The 25,955-nt window shown below is 37.3% G+C and overlaps 2 non-coding genes across 2 annotated transcripts; both read right to left on the bottom strand.

Annotated features, from left to right (window-relative positions):
- Positions 1-591: 591 nt before the first annotated feature.
- LOC128212615 (U1 spliceosomal RNA) lies at positions 592-753 on the bottom strand. The gene has a single exon (XR_008257535.1). It is a non-coding gene; the product is annotated as a U1 spliceosomal RNA (small nuclear RNA).
- A 2,760-nt stretch (positions 754-3,513) lies between these two features.
- LOC128212660 (U2 spliceosomal RNA) lies at positions 3,514-3,706 on the bottom strand. Its single transcript, XR_008257566.1, has one exon. It is a non-coding gene; the product is annotated as a U2 spliceosomal RNA (small nuclear RNA).
- Positions 3,707-25,955: the final 22,249 nt, after the last annotated feature.

Here is a 25,955-nt window from a genome sequence, read left to right as displayed (position 1 = left end):
GAGTGCAGCTTTAACGATGATTCAACATTTTTTTTGCTTTTACCATTTAGTATTTTCTAGAATTGACAAGGATCTTTTGTTTTTAACAGTGTCAATTTTATCATTTTATCTGTTGAATTGGGAGTTTTTTTAAAATCTTCACTTTCTATATTTAATGATTGTACATGTGCATAATTCTTATACAATTTGTTATTATATTTTGCTCAATGAAATTCCTGCCTGGCTTTTTTACATTTTATTGTACCAGTTATGTTTTAAGTTGTTTGCTGCTTTTTAAATATGTATTACTGTCCCTACCTGTTGAAAGACATTTTTGAACTGTTAAGAAAAATATTTGATAAATTATTTGTAATGGTTTCATTATCTTCTGGTTTTAATCAATACTACTTAAGTTAAAAAATTTAACTATACTGTGCAACTAATACTTAATGAAAGTACTTACATATTTATTTTAATTATCCTTTAATAAAAAGGATTATGAGCTCTCTTTAATTGTAAAATTTACAATTTTAAGCAGTAACTAGGTGTTTGAAGATTTTGTGAATACCCTCATGGTTCATTAACCAAGAGATGTCCTATTGTTTGTTTATTCAGGGACAGCGCGAACGCAGTCCCCACACCAATAAATTACGTACCCGAGTAACCAACATTTGTGGCTATCGCAGGCGTCAGCCCAACCGAAGTGCAATGGGAGGGCCTCTTCCTGGGGGAACCGCCTTCATGATCACGGTATCCCCTGTACCAGGTAAGTATGCTTAAGCATGGTTTGCCCTGGCCTATATACTCCTCTCACAATACCAAGTTTGACTACCTGCCTTGTACTAAATATTGATTCAGAAGCTCTCTTGATCAGCATAGTAAATAAACCAGAGAACATTCACAAGTAACCTTCAGTTTTATGAATAGAATGCTTATTTTTCCTTTATGTTACATAAACTTGAGCAACATTGCATTTCGTACAGTACTAGAAATAGACAGAATATCTATACTTTACTTTATTTTCCCGGCTATAAATAGCCCAACAATCTTAGCTACTGTATTATAAATAGCTACGGTACAATACACTGCCTTAAAATCAGATAACTCTATGTAAACGTTGATGGCTTGAACAGATGACTTGGTGTTATGATGTAGTAAATCTTTGTTAAAGTGGATGATTGTTTAAGAAAAACTGTATTCTTAAGCATTATGTTAGGACAAAGCTTCTTGTATAGCTCTCTATCATGTATTAGTTCAAACTATATAACAGCATCTGAACGGACAACCACTGCTGTAATATGTATGCCTGAATCAACTCTCCGTCTGGTGTCTTGTTGCAAAAACATTGTACTTCTGTATTTTCTACTTGTAAATAGAATGTGGACAACTGTTAATATGTTGATAAATACATTTGTTTTAAGATACTTCTAAAGCGTAATATACGGCATACAAAGCTTTTATTACATACATATCAACAGCTGAAACTGCCTTTCTACACAGGAAACAGATAACAATAGTAACTTAAGTGCATATTTAGCTCCCAACTTAATTAAATTAGTTCAAATTACTGCAATTATTTGAATGTGTTTAGTTACTATACCTGTTTGTTCAGAAGAAATGTCATTCTTCGGTTTTTGGTACATTTAATTTGGAAAAAAAATTCTTGTAAAGCATTGGATTAATAAGACACTTTGCTGCCCTTGAATGGCTTATGTTGCTGATCAACTGCTTAGGCTAATTAGAGTATGAAATGGTGTCGTCATACTTAACCAAAATATGAAATAGAATCTCATGGTATGCTATCAAACTATCAACTCGGTATGCTATTAAACTATCAACTCGTATAGACATTGTAAAATGACATCAAAATTATGTAATTAGGCACCAATTAAGTACATGTACCAAATTGCTCTTTATTTAAAAAATATAGGCCAACTCTCTCTCATTAAAAGAAGATTAGACACCAGTATCGTAAATTTAATTCCACTGGCCTTATATATAACTAGCTATAGCCAATACCTGAATCCTGTTGTTCTTGCTATCGCCGACCAGGAAGTTACCGTAGTTGTCCACAGAGATCCCAGATGGCTCGAACAACTGCGTGGGGCCGGTACCGTAACCTCCAAGTGTCCTTGTTAACACTCCCTCCAGGGTCGTCATGTACAGCACGCTCGCACCTTGGACACAGATTGTTACTCTTGAGTAAGGAATGTCAAGCACAAGAAGAAATGGCTTTAATCCATCAGGAAAAAATCGTTATTACATCAATAGTTTTATTTTACAACGATTTTGAAACAAGTTTTTATAATATTATACTAATCACTCTTGTTGGCACGATTTTACCACGAGAGTGTGGTCCTGTGTTGAGGGGAAAACCAGTCCACCTGGAGGAAACCCACTTGTCTGGCTTGGTGACCACAAACCAACCTCACATGTGCCCAGGCCGGGTATCAAAACCGGTTCCCCTAGGTGAAAAGCGAGTGTGCTAACCACTGCACTAACCGGACAACCGGGTAACATAAATAGAATTGTTGAAATACTGTCAGAGACAAATGTATGAAAATGGAATACATATTTAACTGTTCTTATTTGTTATGATTATTAGCCATTTTAATATATTCTGTTTTTGTTTTTTTACAATAATTAGCTAGGTGAATGGTCCATAGCAGAACTGCATTTTATTAAATATTTAGCTAATAAAAAATGTTAGAGTACACATATTTATGTGAAAAATTACATGTTTTTTTTCAATATCGGAAAATCTTGAAAATCTTGAATTGATTATCTTTTTGATATTTATCTAACAAATGATGATATCTCCAGATTAGATATAATCATTGATTGGTCAGTTAAAAAAATTGTATGATTATGCCAGTTAAATGTCCTTTTTTAATTGTGACATAACTGAACAATGAGCAAAAATTTGTTTGTCATACCAGTGTTGACAAGAGAGCCCCTTAATACATAAAATATAATAGCAATATCTGCAGGCTACAAACCGAGGTCACTGACAATCACATGATTTTCTGAGATGCCCAAGAATCGACACTTGCTAGAGCGTAGGTCAACGACAGGATGAATGAGGGGAGAGAACTGAAACCTCCATGTGTTCTTGCCGTCCTGGGACACATGGACAAGACACGGGGAGGAGAGCACGGTCTCCAAGACAACTAGTCGACCATTGGGGGCCAGCACAAGACCTGGAAGGAAAAGAAGTACTTACAGGACATGTGTAACTGTATTCATTATATTTGTACCTATAATTTCATTCATTTTTGCTTTATGATGTTAGAAACAGTAAAGAAATTGTTAATCTCATACTGCATTTGATTCATGCAAAAGTTAAAATTTGTAACATGGATAAGCAGCATCATTCCATGCCAACAACCTTTTCTTTATTATGTTTATTTCTTCCCTGGTGGGGAGTGGGCCGATCCTGGAGGTACTGCAATATCGGGCCAACCCGTGACAAGAGCAAAGCAAGCCCCCAACTTCTTGTTTCTAATACATATGATTGTTTATTTCTCCCCTGGGGGGGAGTGGGCCGATCCCGGAGGTACTGCAATACCGGGCCAACCCGTGACGAGAGCGGAGCAAGCCCCTGACTTCTCATCTGTGTTCAAAAATCAGTTTAATATCGAAGTCCCCCAATGGGGGACGTATCAGATATTAAGCTGATAAGAACAGATACTACACTTTGATCTTAGCCAAAAGGCCGAGAAGCGATAACTACACTAGGTTTCTACAGGCTTTTATACCTCTCACACAAAACCATTTCAACTGTTGAGCAAAGATTATTTCAACTAACCCAACACGTTTAAACGTGATTTTTAAATCATTGAGACAAAACCAGCTTTCAAAAGTAACTGCAAGTAAAAGATTTGATAATTCTGTATTGACTAATACATTTTCATTTTGTAAGATTTATGCGCTTGATTAAAACATCATATAGAGAATTGAAGTTGTTCTTTCAGAAGGTTTATATAGCCTTCACACTACACTGACTAGCTTTCTATAAATAGCCAGGTAAACAGTCTGTCGATAACCTATAAAACTGGGATAAAGAGTTGGATTGTGTGAAAGATAAGATCAGATAATTCATAAATAATACCTGATGTAGAAAATAACTAAATCATAGTAAAATAAGTTGTTATGCAAAAAGCTTTGTTTGTCAATATCATTTAACTTGTGTTTCCCATTCAATATTTTCCTAGGTAAAACTAGAAACTAAATAAATTATATTAGACTTATTTATTTATTAACCAGAGAGACTTTGGCAATTTGATAATAATAATATCATATTTATAGAAATAATTATATACACTAAGAGAAGAGTATTGAATGTTATTAAAACACAAATCAGATCATAAAATGATGTGGATCCTGATTAAATTGGACCTTAAACAGAAAAGATTCTTACGAAGCACAAAATCAACAATAATAGAAAAAACTATTATTTTTCAAAATGATTACAGTGTAATGCAGTTTCATTGATAAGGTTTAATGAAAGGAATATTATAGAACAAGAGCACCAAGATGGCCCTATGTTGCTGCCCTGATTCAACAAAGGGTTATTATTGATTTGACAACACTTGCTATCTCACGCCCATACACCGCAGGTGAAACTATAATACTTTACAATTTCCAAATTAGGTTATTAAAACATGACACACATGTACTTGTTTAAAAAGTTTTAAAGGGCCATAACTATTAAATGTTGGAATTCTCTCACAAAAGAGCACATTGTTACTCTGAATAAGTTCATGAAATTTAAAGTAGATACAGTCCAGACTTGCTATGTCAACATCGGATATCTCAACTTTCCGGTTGTGTCGACTTTTTTTTCTCCGGTCACAAATTTATTCCTTCCTATTTTATATAAAATAAATCTGCTTGTGTCGATTTTTCTATCTCCATTTTTTCGCTATGTCGACCTCCTATTTCAGTCCCTGTGGTCGAATTTCATACATTTCCCCTATTCGTTATGTCGAACTATAGATCAAGCTGTAGGTGGGAAAATATTTATTACTTTCGGCATGTCGCTAAATTACCGTGTGTGTCAAAATATCAAACTGTCATAATTGGAGGTTATTTAATAAGTGTGAATAATAAAAGGTGTTTGTTTATGTTTATGATTAAAGAGACATTTATTGCACAAGAGACATTTATTGAAACGCACGAGGACACCGGTGATATCATGGGAAAATTCACCAACAATGAAAGTTACGTGACGAAGAAATTTCTCTACACTGCATGTACATAGCAAACTTTTTTAAACCATTTAATTCAATTGAATTAAATAAATTTGACACAAATAAATCAATTTTTCAATAATACATTTGCTGTTTTTACGACGGTTATATGTAAAAAGACCATTCAATAGCAGAAGTCGGATATCAAACATAAATCAAACTCAAATGTGTTGGGATTGGTGATTTTTTTTTTTAATTTGGTTGTGTCGAATGTTTGTTATCTCGACTTTTTTCTGTAGGTCCTGAAAAAGACGACATAACGAGTTTCGATTGTATCCTCATTTTTCACTAATACAAGAAGTCCAAAATTAATTTTCGCCTTGAAATCAACACGAAAATTTAAAAGTAGACAAAAAGGAAAAAGAAAGGCAATAAAGTTTGTTTCTAATGACAACACCAAATCTTCGGTACACGAATAGTTTGCGGTCCAATATGGTCCAATATCTTATTTATTTAAAAATAAATAAATTTTAGTTAAGACTTGGGGAATTTCATTTCCACATTTGTGAAAAAAATGTTTAAGCATTGTGAAATTAGTCAGATAAAAAAACACTGCAATTTACATCTTACCAAATGGTTTCTTGAATGTCTTTTCAGCAATGTTTCTCTGGAAGGTTCCGTCTTTGTCAAAAACTCGTATACAGATATCGTCCTTCACAAAGATGTCATCCTGGTCATTTACAACAATGGCAGAAGGTCGTATCATAGCCGGAAACACCTGTTATTATTATAATTATGAAACATCTGTTCACATAAAGGAAAAGGTATCACAAACTATAAGCATATGATATGCCATAACCCATGATGGTTGTGAGGAGTGTTGTAGAGGAAGGGACCTGGGACTTGCATGTGCAACACATGCAGAGATTAGATCATGCAACTTGCACCCAACATGTTGCCTACAGGTGCCGAACATCTGTACCATATTATTACAAAACCCCCTTTGCATGACAAGTTAAAGCCAGGACAGGACTATCTATGCTCTATGTGCATTTATGAAGCCTTCCATAATTACCTCCAAGTGTGACCTTGATATTTTGGGGTAGGAATGTGGATCTTGTGTGCAACACGACGCCTTTATGTGCTTAAAATCTGTGCTAGGTTATTTAACTAGGTGTTATATATGAAATAAAGGTGTATGAACAGTACTTAATTTGACATTTCACCTCTAAGTGTGACCTTTTAGGTACAGCTCTTGCCTTGTGCCCGAGATGTGGCCTTCAGTAATCATGGCGAACCTTCAAGGCATTTTTTTTTTTTAAATCCTTTAATGCATGGTCAAGATATAGCCCTGGCAAGGTTCAGTCCGGACTGACCAAGGCATCCACACACATTCACATAACCTGGGACATGCTGCCTCATCATGGTGAACCTTGTGTGACCTTGACCTTTGAGGAACAGACCAGGGTCTTGACAATCAACAATGTTTGCCATAAAACTTAAAAATAAAGAATCTACAAATGCATTTTAAACTACAAACCACCTGAGCTGAATATATCATTACTTGAAATTCACACTCCTGCACATTCTTGAGTTCACAAGTACTTAGTGAGATCAAAATTCACACTTGGAATCCAAGGTAAAAACCCAGTCAACTATATTCTGGCTGGGAGAAAACTCCAAACTCCGATGAACATAGGACTGTAAACATGTTTAGTGAAGAAATTTACAAATTAAAGAATATAGTAATTTGGACTAGATAATCAAGAATTTAAGCTTATGAATGTTAGACTAAGACTGTTACTTACTTCTTTTCCAAATACATTGAGGAGTTCACCAGAAGGGGAGAAACTCTTGATGCAGTGGTTTCCAGTGTCAGCAATAATAACCTCCCCTGCACTGTTGGAGCTTACACCAATAGGAAAGTGGAGGTCCGCTGAACACTGTAACAGGTACTTTCCACGCACCTTGCACTCTGGAAGAAAACTAAGTCTGTTACATATATTTCACTGAAATGAGATCCCATTACTGCACCCAGCAAAACAAAGAACACAATTTCATTCACGGTCAGTGAGAAAATAAGCTACAATAAGTATATATTCATTTAATATTTGAAAACAAAAATATTCCTTTAAAAATATTCCTTTAAAAATATTCACTTTAAATTTTAATTTATGTTTTTCATTTAAAAAACTACTGAAGAAACTATAAGAAGTTTACAATTTTTTGTTAAAACAAACAGGTAGGTAAGTAAGCTCAAATAAAGCCAAACTAAAATTTTGAACATACTTTTAGAATGTGACATTGAGATCTTGTTCCAGTGGGCCTGTAGTGGTCCCAGTCTCAGGCTTGACCCAGTTCCAACCTTCTCCTGGTTGCAGTCTTAAAGATAAAATTTTAATCAGAATTTAAAATAACCAAAATTGTTTATCCAATTGGACATTTGTCTTATAAAGGCACTTCGGTAGTCAATCGTTTATATGAAAAACCAGGGCTTCTAAAAACCGGCAATTTGCCGGTCTGGACCGATTTTGTCCAAGCCAGACCGATTTCAGTTTCAAAAAGTGTAAAAAAAAAATTGGTCCGAAATTTTCTCATTTTTTTATAATTTCGGTCCAAAACGATTAAGCCAGTTAAAATTGCAGAAATTGTAATACACAAATATTCATGGGTCATTCACACATTCAAAACTACCCCCAATAGGTCATAAAAGTGTCTTAGTTACCATGTGACTAATGCGACCAGCTGCTTTTTCCACTACACTGATCTTTCTATAGCCTATCTGTTAATTAGCAGACGCTTACAATCGGTCCAATCACGCGTATTGGTAGGTCGCTCGTTAATTGTGTGCTTGCAGCTATCCTGATTAAGTGTTAAAAATCGGTCCATATTTTCACATGGCAATATGAATATGCTATGTTGTCGTCGACCAATACATGATTATAATATCCGTTTGTTGTTTACCAAACTGTTATATTTAAATTGTCTTTTAAATTGCATACATCGTTGTTAATCCGAACCTAGTCATAGTATAGGATATCATACAGGGGGGGGGGGGGTGTCGCCGGGACCAGACCGATTGAGGCCGGGTCCGGACTGATTGAGATTCCAAAATTTTAGAAGCCCTGCTAGTAACATAACTAATAATAATACTCAGGCATAAAGGTATTCATTGAAATGTCCGGATTTCATCTAATTAATCATTCACTAGTAAAAGGTTTCTGCAATTTGCCCAGGCAATACAATAAAGTTAAATACCTTTTTGAATAGACTGGATAACGAAGATTATCTTCTCATATTCTAAGTTGATCATTTGAACTTGGCTATTTTCAGCACCTTACAAATGGTTTAACCTATTCTAACATCCCTGTCTAACAACAAAATTAGCACATTCTTTTAAAAAAAAAAGAGAAAAGAATAACCTCATGTTTGGCAGTTGGGCAAAAAACTTATTTTTGCCCGTATTATAAATGGTGAGATAGCCCTGGTAGATTGATGCAGCTTAAACATGTATAAAGTATGGCTTCTTGCCAAAGTAACTCTTACCCAAAACACTCTTCAAACAGCTGTACACTCCTCTGCCTGGCTCAGGTTGGCTGGGTTTCTTCGTTGTTACAATAACTTCTATATTCTTGATTTTATCTGATGAATCAGCTTCTCTTTGCTGAGTGCCATAAGATCTTGTCTCGACTTTCATAGCATCTTGTGATACTGATTTTGTTGTAAAATCATTCACAATTGAATTGGTTTTACTCAAATCTTTCTTTTTCACCAAATTCTCTTCATCGTCCAAAACAGCATCCCAACTTTCTGTCGAGGTTATACAAGATAGAGTATTAAGATCACTTTGACTGTGGTCGACTCTTGTCGGCACTGATTTTCTGACAACATTTTGAACATTTCCAAAATTCTTCTTAACTGCCAATATTCCTTCAGCCTCAGTTTGTGCATCATCTTTTTCAGCCTTAACAACTTTCTTCAAGTCTTGACCCTGTGAATCATCGTGCTTAGTCATTGTCCTTGGTTGACTGTCAATTCCTTTCTTCACATCATTTTCTTTATCTAAATCAATCTCTAAATCCCAACTTTCATTTTCAACCGATGTTAATGTCTTTTTAAGGTAATCTTTACACCAACTTGTCTGAGATTTCAAAGTTTCTAAGTTCCTGTCAGATGCTGTTGGGCCATGCATTTGTTTAACCACTTCCCTGAGAGTTGGAGCTTTTTTCAAAAGACCTGGATTTAAATCATTATTGAAACTGTCCACTTTTGAAACCGAAGTATTTATACTCTTATCAACATTACTTTTTGATTCAAGAGATGCTGCTTTGTTATCATTTTCTACTTGACTTACATCTTTTCCAATTGACTCGTCGGCCGGTTCTTGTTTGATGTACATGTTATCTACAGACTTATGCTCAACACTTGCACTTCCAGCTGTTATCTCACCTCGGACCGAGTCTTCCTCAGCATTCTGAACCATTTTGTTCTCATCAGGAACACTTGAACTTATCATCGGTCTTCTTAGAGGCCTTATGTCTTCTACTGTTTCTTTTGTTCTCTCAAAAACACTAACGGATGCTTTAGTCTCATCATTAACTTGTAAAAGAGGATCACTTTCTGTCTCAGATTTGTCCATGCAATTTGTTGTTTGTGATGCATCTTTCACATCTGCTTGTGATTTAATTTCAACATTTTTAACATCTGATTCGACCTCATCCTTTCTTAAACTTCCATCTCTTACAAAATCTTCCAAAACACAACCACTTGTCTCACTTACCAGCATTTGGGCCTTTTCTATTTCAATGAACTTGGATTTAAGAAGTTTCGAATTTATCTTCTTCAGGTCGAGAGTCATATGATCTACACTTCTAATGCACTTTGGTTTGGCGTTGTGGTTCACTTTTCCTGATCTACCTAATTCACTGCAATCATCTTCCACTTCTTCTGTCATATTCTTTTCTAGCTCATTATTTTCATTGGTATCCTTGTTACAGTTAGTCAGACATGGCTCTTTTGGCAATGGAATGTCTTTTACTTTGATTTTTTCATTGGAGGGAACGTTTTTTTTTTTCCTCCTGGTGCCCAGCTTTCTTATTTGGCAAACTTGGACCTACAGGTAAAGGGATATCTGCAACATTATCACATGTATCCTCCCTTTTTTCAATCTCATTTTCCAGTATAGGCTTCAGTCTTTCAATGGCTTTCTCAGGAAACTCTGCACCACTTACACTATGATTTACTACAAGTCCAGGTGTTTTTCTACATCCAATGGTAGTTTCAGTAGCTTTACATTGGGGCGTTGATTCCTGACCACTGACACTGCTAGGAATCTGCAACTGATCAGTACTGTAAGATAAAGTTTGTGACCCACTGTAAGGGCACCCTGCATGCGTTTGAGTGTTATATTCTGGCATGGTTGTAAAGAACTGGTTAGGCGGCAGGTAAGCAGTCTGTGGAGTGCAGATAGGTACTGGAGGAACACTGTGTAACAAATCGGAATTGAAAGGGACCTCAGGTATTACAGGCAATGGCTGGGAGTTGACAAGGAACCCAGGTGGGGGAGAACTTACTCTTCCTGGGCGCATAGGGAAACCCAGGTTACCACAAGGCTGGGAGCTAGGCCCACTCATACCTTGACTCATGAGTTGACTCATAAATGGATTAGCGCTTTGACCAATTCCCTGATTTCCTATACCGTACAGCTCATCAATTGGTAAAGGCATTTGCATCCCTGAACTCCTGCAAGCTTGACTGACTGTACTTGGCTGCAGTGTAGAAGGTGAAGAAATTGCATTAGCACTGGGTTGTGGTACTGAAACATTGAAAAATGGAGCCATTGTCGTACTGGGGAAAACTCCTAAATTAGTCTGTGTTGACTGATCAGAAAATGTCTTTGTTACTTTTTCTGGAGTTTTACTCAGTTTCTCAGTTGTCTGCTGTTCGTGTTGCAACAATTTTCCAAATACCGACGGATGAATTTTTTCTCCTGGGAATTCTGGTTGAAAGTGGAAGTGAACAGAATGATCAATCTCAACTTCACATTTCTGGCCACATATTTTCCTGAAATGAAATAAACATGTCATGTTCAAATGATGCAACCATTAACGTATAAATTAGCGTGACTTATTAACAGTTTTTAACTGAGGGCTGTTCCATTTAAACATATAACCCAAGGGGGATAGGCACTTCGAAATTATGCCTCCCTCCTACAGAAGCATATTTAACTTCTCAGTCCATATTAGCGAAAAAGAGGACCCACCAATATACTTTTACATAAATGCCTTCCCACCGTGGGTTATATGATTTACTGGAATCGCACATAGAAGCTATAAAATAAAAACTTAATTGGGACCTTGATAAAATTATTTATTTAATGTAAGGTCAGAAGTAAAAAAAACCAAATGAAACATTAGCAGAAGCCTCAAAATTGATATATCCACTGTTAACAAGACAATTTTTTCCAAAACCTATCAATCTTATATTAATATTAGGGATGGAAGCGAATATCCGAGTATCCGGATATCCGGATATCACGCAAGTATTCGGATACCAAAATGGGTATTCGAATATTCGTTAAGAATTAAATTTCAATAAAATAGCTTAACAGAGACAAAGCAATTGTTATAAAACTTTTCAGATGAAATGTTTCAGGTGATCAACAGTGTCTGTCACGAAGCGAGTATGTGTCACAAATCGTCTGCTAATTGGGTGTTTGCACAAGGCGTGAAATTGTGTCCTTGTGCAGCACCCTGTGAAGTTCTATGACCTTGTTTACAATGACAAGTGTTGTTTTATGATCTCAGATGTGCTTATTTGACACTAATTGGCACTAGTTGATATTAAACGGATTGATCATTAATCCGTAGGAATTGATCGTCCAATCACAAGATAAGGGTCGTGCAATCAAAGCTATTAATGACCAATCGTATTTTTGATGAATATGCATGAAGAAATTATTGCTATCTGAACAATAAATACAAACACAATTTGTTTATCTTTTCACTTTTCAATCAAATTTCCCTCATTTTGAATCTTGTAATTATGTTTTGAATAATATATCGTTATTCCTGTATCACGACTACGGAAATATGCCTCCAACATTGACTTCAAGTGTTTGGAAGTATTTTACAAAATCCGAGGATGGTAAAAGTGTTGTGTGTCAACTGTGTAAGGTTAAACTGGTATATATTGTGGTGGAACTTCAAATCTTAGAAATCACATGAAAAAACACCCCGTATGCAGTCCACCGACTACGCCTTCAAAGTCCACCATGAGGCAGACGACTCTTGACGTCACCATGTCCACTCCTCCGCAGTTGTAGGCTGCCACAGCCGAAAGTCTTACGTGAGCGATGTCGGACTGGGTCGTACGCGACTGCCTCCCCCTCAGCGTCGTCCAGGGAAAGGGGTTTCGTGAAATAATGGCGCACCATCGTATCAAGGGCCGGCTCGATGACATTAATTAAATTATCAAATATATAAATGATTTATTTACTATTTAGTATTTATTCACGTATAATTTTGTGTAGCGTATTTCATTTTTCATATGATATGTAAACATGTTTAGTTTATTGATAAATAAAAAAAAGTACACGCATGTAAATAAAGAAAAATCAGATAGTCTTTTTGTCTTCTTATCTTTTCCGCAATTATATCTTTCATTACAAAACACCGCAGAAATTGTAGGTATTGCATTAAATCAAACAATGTAATGAAATAATATTACAATCAACTATCAAATAATCAAAGCGTCATTTAAAATGAAACCTGCTGACAAATAACAAACTCAAAAGCACGTGGCAGTAACCAAGCAACCACCTCGGCCGAAGTGACTATCAAATTCGCGAGGTGTTTATGTGGTATTTATCATGAGTTTTATGACGTAAAATGAGTTGTTTAGCTTTGATTATAACATTATAAATTATTAAGACTGAGAAAGAATGAATGAAAAAGTGAAATTTCCATATGACGAATTATAAATTAAGTGGACAATTATGTCAAATAACAGAAGGTGGGTGACATATAATAGGAAATTTACTTATTATGAAAACAATTTGATATGAGTATCCGGATAGTATTCGAATACTTGATACGAATATCCGGATACCGATTTGGTATCCGGTTTCCATCCCTAATTAATATTAGTAAAATCAATAATACATGAACATACATTCTTAAGCAAAATGTTGACCTCCTCCTGAATGTTTGCTGGTATTTTCCATCGCTTTAAAAGCTTCTTTGTCATTTAATACAAAACATACAAGAACACGAAAACGTACCTAAACTTCTCTAGCAGCCTGTTAACGTCATCTAGGCTATCTGAGGGTATTTTCCTGCGCTGCATGAGTTTCTCAGCCTCCTCACACACGTCACCTATCTCCTCCATGTTCACTTCGAACCTCTCCTTCAGGAATGTCATCTCTGCCTCCTTCTCTTTACAACATGTGTTTAGCTCAGAACGCATCTCACACCTTGTAATTTATGAGAAACAATTCATGTGAATAATACAACCTTTAACTCACGGCATACATTATAAACAAAAGACCCCGAAGCATATTCTTTAGCATTTTGTTTTACTCTACATGTATTTTTAGGCTTTCTGACATATTCTTCTACTGTTTGTAAAAAATAAACTTAGCATTGCTTGTCTATCAGTTAAACAAAACATGACCACAACACAATTTGCACCGAAGACTGCAAAGAGTCTGTCAATGTGTTCCATCTCAACAGTTTTGAGAATTTAATTTCAACTAATCAAATTTCTCGTTTGTCACCGCTGTTCTTTAGAGCCTAATTCAATTGGCTGCTTGAAATAAAACCAATGCAAAACTGTACCAGTTACTACAGTTGAAGTGAAGTCGATTGGCAGGCCTAAGATGATGCACTGAATTTAAAATTCACCTGGTGGTTTTGGCGAATTAAAATTGTAACATCTAGTCTTTTTCCTTATATTTATAGTAAGAAAATTATTGAGTGATGTTCACCTGAAGTGCGTCAAGGCGTCAAACAGCCTCTCCACATAGTTGTCCATCTCCTTCCACACCTCGTCCTGATTGTACATTAGTATAGCCTTGAGGGAACGCAGCCTCCGGACCAAGCCATTCAGCTTGACACACTCCTTCCTCCCTCGCTTCAGCCACACAATCAACTCTTCCGCAACATCCATCGGTGGTTTTAATATTTAACTCTGGAAATCAAGTATACAAATCATTAAAACAAAAAAATATGCATTAATTCAATGTGTTCTATGAACAATTATAAATATTCATCATCATACAAGATTTTTTTTCTTTCCAAAGAAAAGTCCAGCAACAGCTTTTTCTTTAGTAGGCACGAGTCCGACTAACGAACCCATTCTCTTAAAATCATATATGATTATTTTCCAGTCTGGAGAAGAAAATCCCAATGAAAATTAAAAAAAATAAAACAAGAGCTGTCACAGAGACAGCGCGCTTGACTATTCCACTGCTTTTCAGTGTTAGGATTGAAAAGTTTAGGCGAAACATGTATGGATCACTGTTAGATTAGATTTCAATGCAATACATGATGATATTAACATAAATGTGGTTACATGCAAAATTTTAGAATATTAAAGTCTAATAATAAAGGGCCATTATTTGCAAAATACAGTTATCTAACTTGGTTATTCAATTAGGTTGGGTGGTTGAATACCATTGTATGAAGTCTCAATGCAATACATCAAGTAGTTGCTGAGATATTATCCTTTGTGTGCTAACATGCAAGACCTTAACTGGAATTTCTAAGTCGCATAATAAAGGGGCAAAAATTATATAATAGGAAAGATAGAGTTATCTTACTTGATTAAATAAGAAGATTAAATGGTTGGGAGCCTGTGTGTAAAGTTAAAATGCAATACATGATGTATGCGCTGAGGTATTGACTTAAAAGTGGTTACATGCAAAACCTTAACCAGAATTTCTATGTCAAATGAAAAAGGGGCCATTATTTGAATTTAATGCTAGAACTAGAGTTATCTAACTTGGGTATTTAAGTAGGTTGGATGGTTAAGTACCATTGCATTAAGTCTTAATGCAATACCTCTAGTAGTTGCTTAGATATTAACCTATGTGTGCTTGCACGCAAAACCTTAACCAGAATTTCTAAGTCAAATAATAAAGGCCTATTATTTGCATTGAATGCAAACTAGAGTTATCTAACTTGGTTTATTAAGTAGGTTGGATGGTTGAGTACCATTGTATAAAGTCTCAATGCAATACCTCAAGTAGTTGCTGAGATATTAACCTATGTGTACTTGCACGCAAAACCTTAACCAAGGTGTGACGCCGGGGCCGACACCGATGCTTGGGTGAGTAGTTAGCTCTCCTTATTCTTCGAATAGTCAAGCTAAAAATGGTTTATTCAAAATCCTAAAAAACTAATACTGTAATAATTTCCTGATTTGCAGAAGACAGAAAAGCTCCTTTTTTCATGCACAACTTAACATGCTGATTTATATTCCTTTTAAGTTATATGACTCTGGCTCATATATTTATTGATATAACAAAAGATTCAATCCTTTATATGCAATCTTTAGCTAAGTCAAGGGCCATAGCTCTGCTCTTACTAAAGGCAGCCACGAAGTATATGTTAGTTGCACAAATGCACATGCTGGTAAACATTGCTGTAAAAATTTATGACTGGCTCTCGTACTTCTGTAGAAATCAAGATATGTGCAACACAAGATAGGCTATTCTTTAAGTAAGTCAATGGTCATAACTCTACATTTTAATTCATAAACTTTTGGAGACACGTGACACATTCTCTTTCAGCTAATTCCTAAGTCAGAGACAAGGCTGCAGTCACTCAGGGTGGATCCACACATAACAAGAGCCGTCGTAAGACAGCACGCTCGACTACGCCGCTTTGACTAAGAATACAATAACGATGTAAAGAAAACAATAACGATGTAATAATACCAAGTCTGGTCTCTTTATGTCAAACCTAACTAAAATTATTCGATACACAAGTTGACTTTGATGCTGCCCTCCCACCAACCCGCCCAAACAATGACACAAGTCATTCAAATAACTTGATTTCACATTATGAAAATGTGGTTAAGAATATACAAATATGCCTTTCAAAGGAAATTAAATAAAAAAATAAAAAAATCAAGGGCCATAATTTGTATTTAGGCTTAAAACGGAGTTATGTTTCTTGTTGTAAGATGGTCTTATATAATTTTGAATTTTATTAAGTGCATTTAATGAACGGTATAGAAGTTTTTTTTATTAAAATCCAAACTTGCCCTTAACTTTTACTTGCCTAAAACTTTGACCTAAGTCAATCAGGGGCCATAACTTGTATTAAGGATATGGAGTTATGTAACCTCATTGGGTGATGGTCCTGAACAATTGTGTGAAGTATTAAGTCAATTGAATGAAGGGTATAGAAGTTATTAAACAAGAGATGTTTGTCAAACATTATGCCCCCCCTGAGCGCCATGTTGTCAGGATTATATGGACAATTGAATGAAATATGCATGGACCAAAATGACAGCTGATTTGTTGCCGTTAAGGCAGTTTTAAGATTATGACCATGACCTTTGACTCTATGAACTCAAAATCCAGAGTCATCAGCTGGTCACCAGAAACCTAAATGTCAAGTTCGAGGGCCATGGGTGCAGGCATTGTCAAGTTTTCACACAGACAAGTTTTTTTCGTTCAAGGTCACTGTGACCTTGACCTTTGACCCAATGACCCCTTAAATCATTAGGGGTCATCTACAAGTCAGATGCAACTTCAAGTCAAGTTTGAAGGCCATGGGTTCAGGCATTGTTGAGTTATCACTCGGACAACCTTTTACCATTCAAGATCACTGTGACCTTGACCTTTGGCTCTATGAATCCTAAAATCAATAAGGGTGATCTACTGGTCAGGCTTAACATCCATGTCAAGTTTAATGATCATAGGTTCAGGCATTGTTGAGATATCAGTGGGAGAAGATTTGTTAACTTTTTTGCATTAAAGGTTACTGTGACATTGACCTTGGCCTGATGACCCCAAAGTCGATAGGGGTCATCTAATGGGCAGGCCCAACCTTCATGTCAAGTTTGATGACCATAGGTCCAGGAATGGTCGAGTTCGCTTTCAAGGTCACTGTCCCTTGACCTTTGACCCCTAAAATCAATAGGGGTCATCTACTGGTCAGGCCCAACCTCCATGTCAAGTTTGAGGGCCATGGGTGCAGGCATTGTTGAGTTATCACTCGGCCAACCTTTTATCATTCAAGGTCACTGTGACCTTGACCTTTGGCCCAATGACCCCTAAAATCAACAGGGACCATCTTCTGGCCAGGCCCAACCTCCAAATCAAGTTTGAGGGCCATGGGTGCAGGCATTGTTGAGTTATCACTCGGACAACCTTTTATCATTCAAGGTCACTGTGACCTTGACCTTTGGCCCAATGACCCCTAAAATCAACAGGGACCATCTTCTGGCCAGGCCCAACCTCCAAATCAAGTTTGAGGGCCATGGGTGCAGGCATTGTTGAGTTATCACTCGGATAACCTTTTACCATTCCATGTCACTGTGACCTTGACCTTTAGCCCAATGACCCCTAAAATCAACAGGGACCATCTTCTGGCCAGGCCCAACCTCCAAGTCAAGTTTGAGGGCCATGGGTGCAGGCATTGTCGAGTTATCACTCGGACAACCTTTTACCATTCCAGGTCACTGTGACCTTGACCTGTGGCCAGATGACTCCCAAAAACCATAGGGGTCATCTCCTGGTCAGGCCAATTCTCCAAGTCAAGTTTGAGGGCCATGGGTGCAGGCATTGTCGAGTTATCACTCGGACAACCTTTTACCATTCAAGGTGACTGTGACCTTGACCTTTGGCCAGATGACCCCCAAAAACAAAAGGGGTCATGTACTGGTCAGGCCCAATTCCAAGTCAAGTTTGAGGGCCATGGGTGCAGGCATTGTCAAGTTATCACACGGAAAACCTTTAACCGTTCAAGGTGACTGTGACCTTGACCTTTGGCCCGATGACCCCCAAAAACAATAGGGATTTTCTACTGGTCAGGCCCAACCTCCAATTCAATTATGAGGGCCATGGGTGCAGGCATTGTCGAATTATCACTCGGACAACCTTTTACCATTCAAGGTCACTGTGACCTTGACCTTTGGCCCGATGACCCCAAAAACAATAGGGGTCATCTACTGGTCAGGCCCAACCTCCAATTCAATTATGAGGGCCATGGGTGCCGGCATTGTTGAGTTATCACTCGGACAACCTTTTACCATTCAAGGTCACTGTGAACTTGACCTTTGACCCGATGAGCCCCAAAAACAATAGGGTCAGCTACTGGTCAGGCCCAACCTCCAAGTCAAGTTTGAGGGCTATGGGTGCAGGCATTGTCAAGTTATCACTCGGACAACCTTTTACCATTCAAGGTCACTGTGACCTTGACCTTTGGCCTGATGACCCCCCAAAACAATAGGGGTCATCTATTGGTCAGGCCCAACCTCCATGTCAAGTTTGAGGGCCATGGGTGCAGGCATTGTTGAGTTATCACTCGGACAAACTTTAAAATTATTTTACCATTAAAGGTCACTGTGACCTTGACCTTTGACCCGATGACCCCCAAAATCAATAGGGGTCATCTACTGGTCAGGCCCAACCTTCATGTGAAGTTTGATGACCATACGTCCAGGAATTGTTGAGTTATCACTCGGACAAGCTTTGGTCTACCGACGGACCGACCGACCGACCGACATACCGACATGCCTGTGCAAAGCAATATACCCCTCTTCTTCGAAGGGGGGCATAATAATATCCCAACCTGCCCTAAAACTTTAACCTAAGTTCCATAGTCAATCAGGGGCCATAATTTGTATGAAAGATAATATGGAGTTATCTAACCTGATTATGTGATGGCTCTGAACATCTGTGTGAAGTATTAAGTCAATTGAGTGAATGGTATTGGAGTTTTAAGTGAAAATCCCAACTTGCCCTAAAACTTTAACCTGCCCTAAAACTTTAACCTACGTAAATCAGGGGCCACAACTTGTATTTAGGATAATATGGAGTTATGTAACCTCATTGTGTGATGGTCCTGAACAACTGTGTGAAGTATTAAGTCAATTGAACAAAGGATATAGAAGTTATTAATAAATATTCCAACTTGCCCTAAAACTTTAACCCAAGTTCCATAGTCAATCAGGGGCCATAATCTGTGTAAAGAATAATATGGAGTTATCTAACCTCATCATGTGATGACCCTGAACAACTGCGTGAAGAATTTAAGTCAATTGAATGTAGGGAAGTGAAAATCCCAACTAGCCCTAAAACTTTAACCGGACGCCGACACTGACGCTGGGGCGAGTAGCATAGCCCACCTATTCTTCGAATAGTCGAGCTAAAAACCTAGCAGCACAATTTCATGCTTGACGTTTTCGCAAGGTTTTGTCACTGTGGCTTATACCATATTTTTTTAGACAATGTGGGACACAAGATATTGTGATGAAGAAACAGATCAACGGAACAGACAAGGGCAAACAATAAGCCTAGCCTTATTCTAGTGAAAGTTCACTTATTATTCCAAATATGTGCCAGCCCAATTTTCATTTGTCCACTTTGGCCTGCAGCCACTTCTTATTGAGAGCCCTGCACTAGTATGGCACTCAAACCCACGATCGCTGAAACACTAGCAAAATAAGCTAACCAGGCTGCCGGTTCTTACACACAACAAAGCCAATGAAAAATACCAAAGATTAAAGCTGCACTCTCACAGATTTACCATTTTTACAACTTTTTTTTATTTTTTGTCTTGGAAAGAGCAAATTTTTGCATAAATTTCTGCAATCCAATGATTTAAGATTGCTGAAAAAAATCAGATAGTGGAATTTCATAAATTCGTTTGAAAGGTAATGTTTTAAGGCGTTATTCAAGTTAAAACTTAAATATAAAAATCTGCGATCTAATTTTCGTCAGCGGTCTTATATAACTGGTTTACATGGATTTTTGCAAAAAACGGCTTGTTCCAAGATAACAAAATAAAAAAGTTGTCAAACGTTATATCTGTGTGAGAGATCAGCTTTAATGGACAAATCATAACGAAATTTTATGAGGATAAATCGAGACATAGTCTAAAATAATAAACGTGTTATACGGGATTCTTCCAATCCCTAACATAATAGATATGTTATACGGGATTCTTCCAATCGCTAACTACGTGAAGGATTTGCCATATCAAAAATCTAAAAAAAATCCGTCAACGTACAATTATTTAGACTAAATCGAGACATTGCAGACTTCAGTTAAACTTCGTTGGCAAATGGTAATGCATGTGTTTTAACTGTTTATAAACTTCATCAAGGACCAATATTTGCAATAACAAATCCTACTCCCAGACTTCATTGACATTGGTCCCAACACAAATGTTCAACAGAAATGCACCCAGTCCTGAGCTATTTACATCAGAATTTAGAAATTAAATGAAACAGTTAGCTAGCCAATACCTATGTACCTGGTAAAGCAAATAATATGGGTTACACGCTATCGATTGTTTACTAACATCGCCATTATTGCTTTTGCTTGGAATTGTCCCATCCAGAGATGTAAGGCGATATTTAAAATGTAAATCGTTACAAAAACCTGATTAACGAAACGGAACTGATATCAAAATATAGCCTTTCACATATAAGATATAAATTTTAGTTTAAACACATATGTTTATGTTTGCTTTGATGTGTTTTCTTTTTTGTATTGTACTTAAAATACCTATAGCTATCATGGACTCGTCTGTCTGCGAATATTTTCCCGCCAGAGTGGAAAGTCTCTAACACAAACATTATTTTCTGTTTATTTTGTGAATTATGTAAAAAGCAGACAAAGTTTTTAAATAATTTGCATATATCATATATTTTTCGATATAATAATGATATATTTTCTCTTGTTTTCATAAAACCCGACTGTAATGTATGGAACCGTGTACTTAGAGATTAGCCCAACATTTTCTGGCGCCAGAGTCCAAAAATGTCTTCTGCAGGAAATGCAAATAGTAAGTTATTTAAAATTTACGACTAAATTATTTTAAAAATGTAATAGATATGTGAGATGAAATAAAATCTTAATGATTAAGTTTGGCGCAGTGAGCGTAGCAATCGAGTCCATCGATAATTTATGATATAACTTCTGTAACGGTCCGTAGGCGGCGGATTTGCGTTCATAGTATAACAATCCATAATAGACGGAAGTACGTTCAAATTACGTAATGTAATATGTTTACTTGGTTGGTAATATGCAAATAGCAAACCCCGGGCTCTGTGTGGATTGAGAATGTACTGTATATTAAGATCAGTGGACCCCTTCGGGGCCGAGCATTCTTATCTCTGAAGGGATCTGTTGGCCTCACTCGCGTCACTTCCAGCGCTAGCCCGGCTATCTAACATGGACGCATTCTAAATTTATGCACAACTTGAATGCACAATTTCGGGCTAGAAATTGTTGAAACAAATCGTGGGGAAGTTACACCCCCCCCCCCTGAACCCGCCCATGCAGTTGGTGCACCTTTCTTGTACCTATTTTAGCTAACACAAACCCTGCATAAAACTATCTCGCCCAACATAAAAGGTGTTTAAACATAGGAAAATTTGCCGTATAATGCCCATGTAAGTGCACTAGCAGTCGGAATAAAAAAAATATGCAAAAAAAACAACAATGAAAAATAGCTAAATTAGGTACAAGAAAGGTGCACTTTGACTACAAAAACACAGTTTCAAGTCACGTAATTTTCTATTTTTACTTTGTTAACAAGCAAACGTTCAGCTTTTACCTTCAATAACATTTTTGTTTATCCTCAAGAAACATAGGTTAAAAACCTGAGAAAAGCTTACATGTGTGGCCTCCGGGTAGGCGTATAAATTTATATTGCGAGAAAAGTGATAAAACTTACTTACCATGTGAAAATATCCTCCCAAAACACCGAAACCTCTTCGAACACTCCATTTTATTCCGCACCTGACATTTCCCTCACTTAAATTATGGAAAACACAAAACACGTTGGACCCCTTGTACCTTGACGATCAGTAATAACACCAGTAACATTTACAAATGCATATCCGACGATAGGAATTTTAAAATACCTGACAGTTTATTCAACAAGTTATGTTATATATTATATTAATATAATATATCTTACACATAAAATGATCTATAACCGTATTTTTTTCGAATAGACTTAATCACTCAATGTCATCGTTACAATTAACTTTCTTTGAAATCAAATAGTTTGTCAGTACGTTGCGTCACAATACGCTGATGATGATGATGATGATGATGATGATGATGATGATGCTGCTGCTGATAATGATGATGATGATGATGATGATGATGATGATGATGATGCTGATGATCTTAATATTAAAATTGTTATATGTATGTGACGACATGGTTTTAATGAGATTGACCTCACACACAAGTTCCTGTCATACATTTTATATAAATGTGAAGACTTATTTTTTATGAACAGATTTCAAGGAGACAAAGGGTTTGAAGCACAATTACAACGAAATATGCGAGGAAATGGATCAGCTTAACAGGCAGTTGGAAGAGATGAAGGAAGCCGTTCTCAGCACAAGTGGTACACATGTATAATTTGAAAATATCATGGTGTCAGTTTAAATAAACGTTTGGACCAAAAACAAACTCAATAGTGGTCAAGTTGATGTTTATGATGCTTAACCTGAATTTATCTAAAATAATTGTTTATTATTTTGCCATATTTCGATTCGCATTGCAACAAGAATAAAGTAAAGTTAACTACCCATGATGACTACTGTTTAATATTGCATGAAGAGAATATTTGTTATAAGCTCGTCGTTGCCTTGGTCTGTGCGTCTTCGGCAGCGGCGTTGGCCTTGTGCCGCGGAAACGTTTACTGTTGGTCATAACTGTTGAAGCATTCACACGAAATTTGGAACACATATTAACGATGCGCATACGTGGAGCAAGTTCTATTACCGGGGTTAAAATACGCTTTGAGTCCGTTTGTCAACAGGGAAAAGCGGAAGAGCTTTGCACCTGATTGCGCTCTTGTGTTTTGTTGTTTTTACGTGTCTAATTGTTCTTTGTAACCAGTCCGAGCGCACATTCTGGAGGTGGAGCTGGCAACTATGTACAGCCCGGAAGTAGCGTCCTCGTTGCGCGCCGCCCAACAAGATTGCGGGGCATGCAGACAGGAAGTGTATGGGATGGGACAATCATCCCGGTAATGTTATACAATTGACCGGTCTTTGATATTGTGGAACTGATGATAGTGGAGTATTGTTAGATTTGTTGCGTTTGAATGTAATAATACAATTAATCTCCGCTATTAAATGAAGCTATTGAATGTGTTGTATTATAGTTTAACTTTACGGCTATAGGCGCGATTGAACGATAACATTTGTCAAAAAAAATATATATTTTAACGGATATGTTGGTTTTGAGAAGTTTCTGTAACAGATATGTAGACACTGTATTACATGGTCGGTGGATAACGACGGCGTTTTGAAACTTGGATGCTAAGAACTATTAACTGTTTTCCGCTTCACATTTCTCGTCCCAAAGTTTATTCATAATCTAAATGGTGGACAGAAATACGGAGAAATGTTACAGTTGATGCTTGCTGGACAAAATAACTATGAAACTCCTATAAACTCATACATTTTACATGAAAGATATTATTTAATTACGCGACTGTCAATACACATAATGATCATCATATCAACGCTCCAAGGCGAATAGTAAGTATTTCAATGTAGCTGAAATATGAGACGAACTAGGAAAATTGCATTCATAAATTGTCAAAATCTGGAATAAAAACATTGGCTACATCAGAGTGTTCATTTTCCACAACTCGCATATGGATGGATGCCTCAATATCGTAGGACCTGCTTCTCGGAGGGTTGAACGTAGTTGAGCACTGATGTTTGCGAACAGATGAACACATCCCATACATTTCAGCGTCACGTGAGTTGTCCGCTTCGTGTTTAATGCGCTTATAATGTCCACCGTGTTCATGCATGTCCGTATCCTGCAGTGAATTACGGACACGTTCCCTGTCGCTGCACACAACATGATAACGGATACCTGGGGTCCGCCCATTACCAGGATATTTAGTACCGCCGATGTTTGACATGGCTTCGTGTGCGTTTCCAAACGATTCTGAATATATATTTGGTTGACATTCATTAGAATAGTTGGTAAATTGCATATCGTTGTATGGTCTCCATTGTCTGCGACAAAAGTTTGAACAACACTGACTGTTCGCACCGTTTAAACACCCCTGAACTGCGACTGAAGAACGGGCGATCATTGGACCCCTTGTTTCCGTATAACAAGGGATTCCAGCATACGGATGTATACTAGTAACTATCCTGTTGGGATAATAATACGACTGACACCCGTTTCCGTTTGTCTGTTCCGGGTAAACATATGATGGTCGGTAGAAGTTCGTCGGGCAAGAATGAACGGACTGCCGGCCGGGGTAGCCTTTGTGGTTATCATTTGCAAAATCATCTGAACTACAAGCATGCCTATATCCTTCACATAACGTAGAAGATCCGGGAAAGCATCCCATTTCCGATCCTTCACTAGTACGTGTCTCCTTATCAACACTACTTCGTGCCTTGTCTCTATTTGATAAACGGCTGTGGTTGAGATTTGAAGGCACCAGCGGCGAATGGCGACCGGGTATGGTGTGCCAAGTTGAAGGACAGCTGCTATTTTTGAAGCAATGGTGCTCATGGGCAAAAGAAGACCTGTTTATTTTGTTCATATTCTCAACAAAGTCGCAACCAACGTACTTAGAAGCTTCCTCGACCGCGTGTTGTTGAAAACCATACATGCCTTGAGCTGCGTGATATTGCTCGGGGTTGCCTTGGGTGTGCTGTGTCGTGATGGTCCGATTAACGAGTTCATCGCGCCGCCTAACTTCTTCCTGGTTTATGAAATCGCCTACATCCTCTCTAAAACAGAAACGTTTGAAGGAATGAGTTGATTTTGTCCGGCAGTGCGTCGACGGCAAAACAATTTCTCTCTGATATAACTGAACGCTTAATGCACTGTCAGATGTGGCTAACCTTATTCCGTTTACATTTGGTTTTAAATACAAAGGTATCTTCATATGTTATGTCGGAACGTAGTTATGTCCAAGGGTTAAACGATTTCTTCCCCGGTGATAAGGTGGAAGCATCCATGCTAACGCGAACGACGCTTTTTTGTACAGTGACGTATTGCATGTTATATGAGTGTACTAAATTATACGATTGAAGGTATGCAGATGCATATATATATATATATACTAGTATGTCATATACATGAACATATACCCCATTGGTGAATGTGTGAAGACGACAGAGAATTTCTTAGAGTTTCGGGAGACAGCCTTCCCCTTTGTGGTCGCCCATACACAGCCGCCGTCCGCCCTCACCAGCCTCAGGAAGACCTGCTGTACCCCACCACCGATCATCACTGGAAATATACAGTTTAGTTATAGTATTATTGTATATTGCAACATACAAGAATGTATTGATATACAATAAGGCTGGGCCACAAGTTTAAACATACTAGTAACATTTTTTACAACGATTGTGTAGAAAATTAAGATAAATTATACTAAGTCACTCTTATTGACACGATGTTGAAACTGACATATCCGGAGAAAAACCACTTGTCCGGCTTGGTGACCACTAACCAAACTTATAACAATCAAGCTGAGAATCGAACCCGGGTCATCTGATAAGAAGCGCGCGCGCTCACCACCACCACCATTTGAA

Source organism: Mya arenaria, chromosome 12 (assembly GCF_026914265.1).
Source record: "Mya arenaria isolate MELC-2E11 chromosome 12, ASM2691426v1".
In the NCBI taxonomy this organism is placed as follows: Eukaryota; Metazoa; Mollusca; class Bivalvia; order Myida; family Myidae; genus Mya; species Mya arenaria.
Note: the sequence above shows the minus strand (reverse complement) of the source record. Positions and strands in the feature narration are given on the sequence as shown.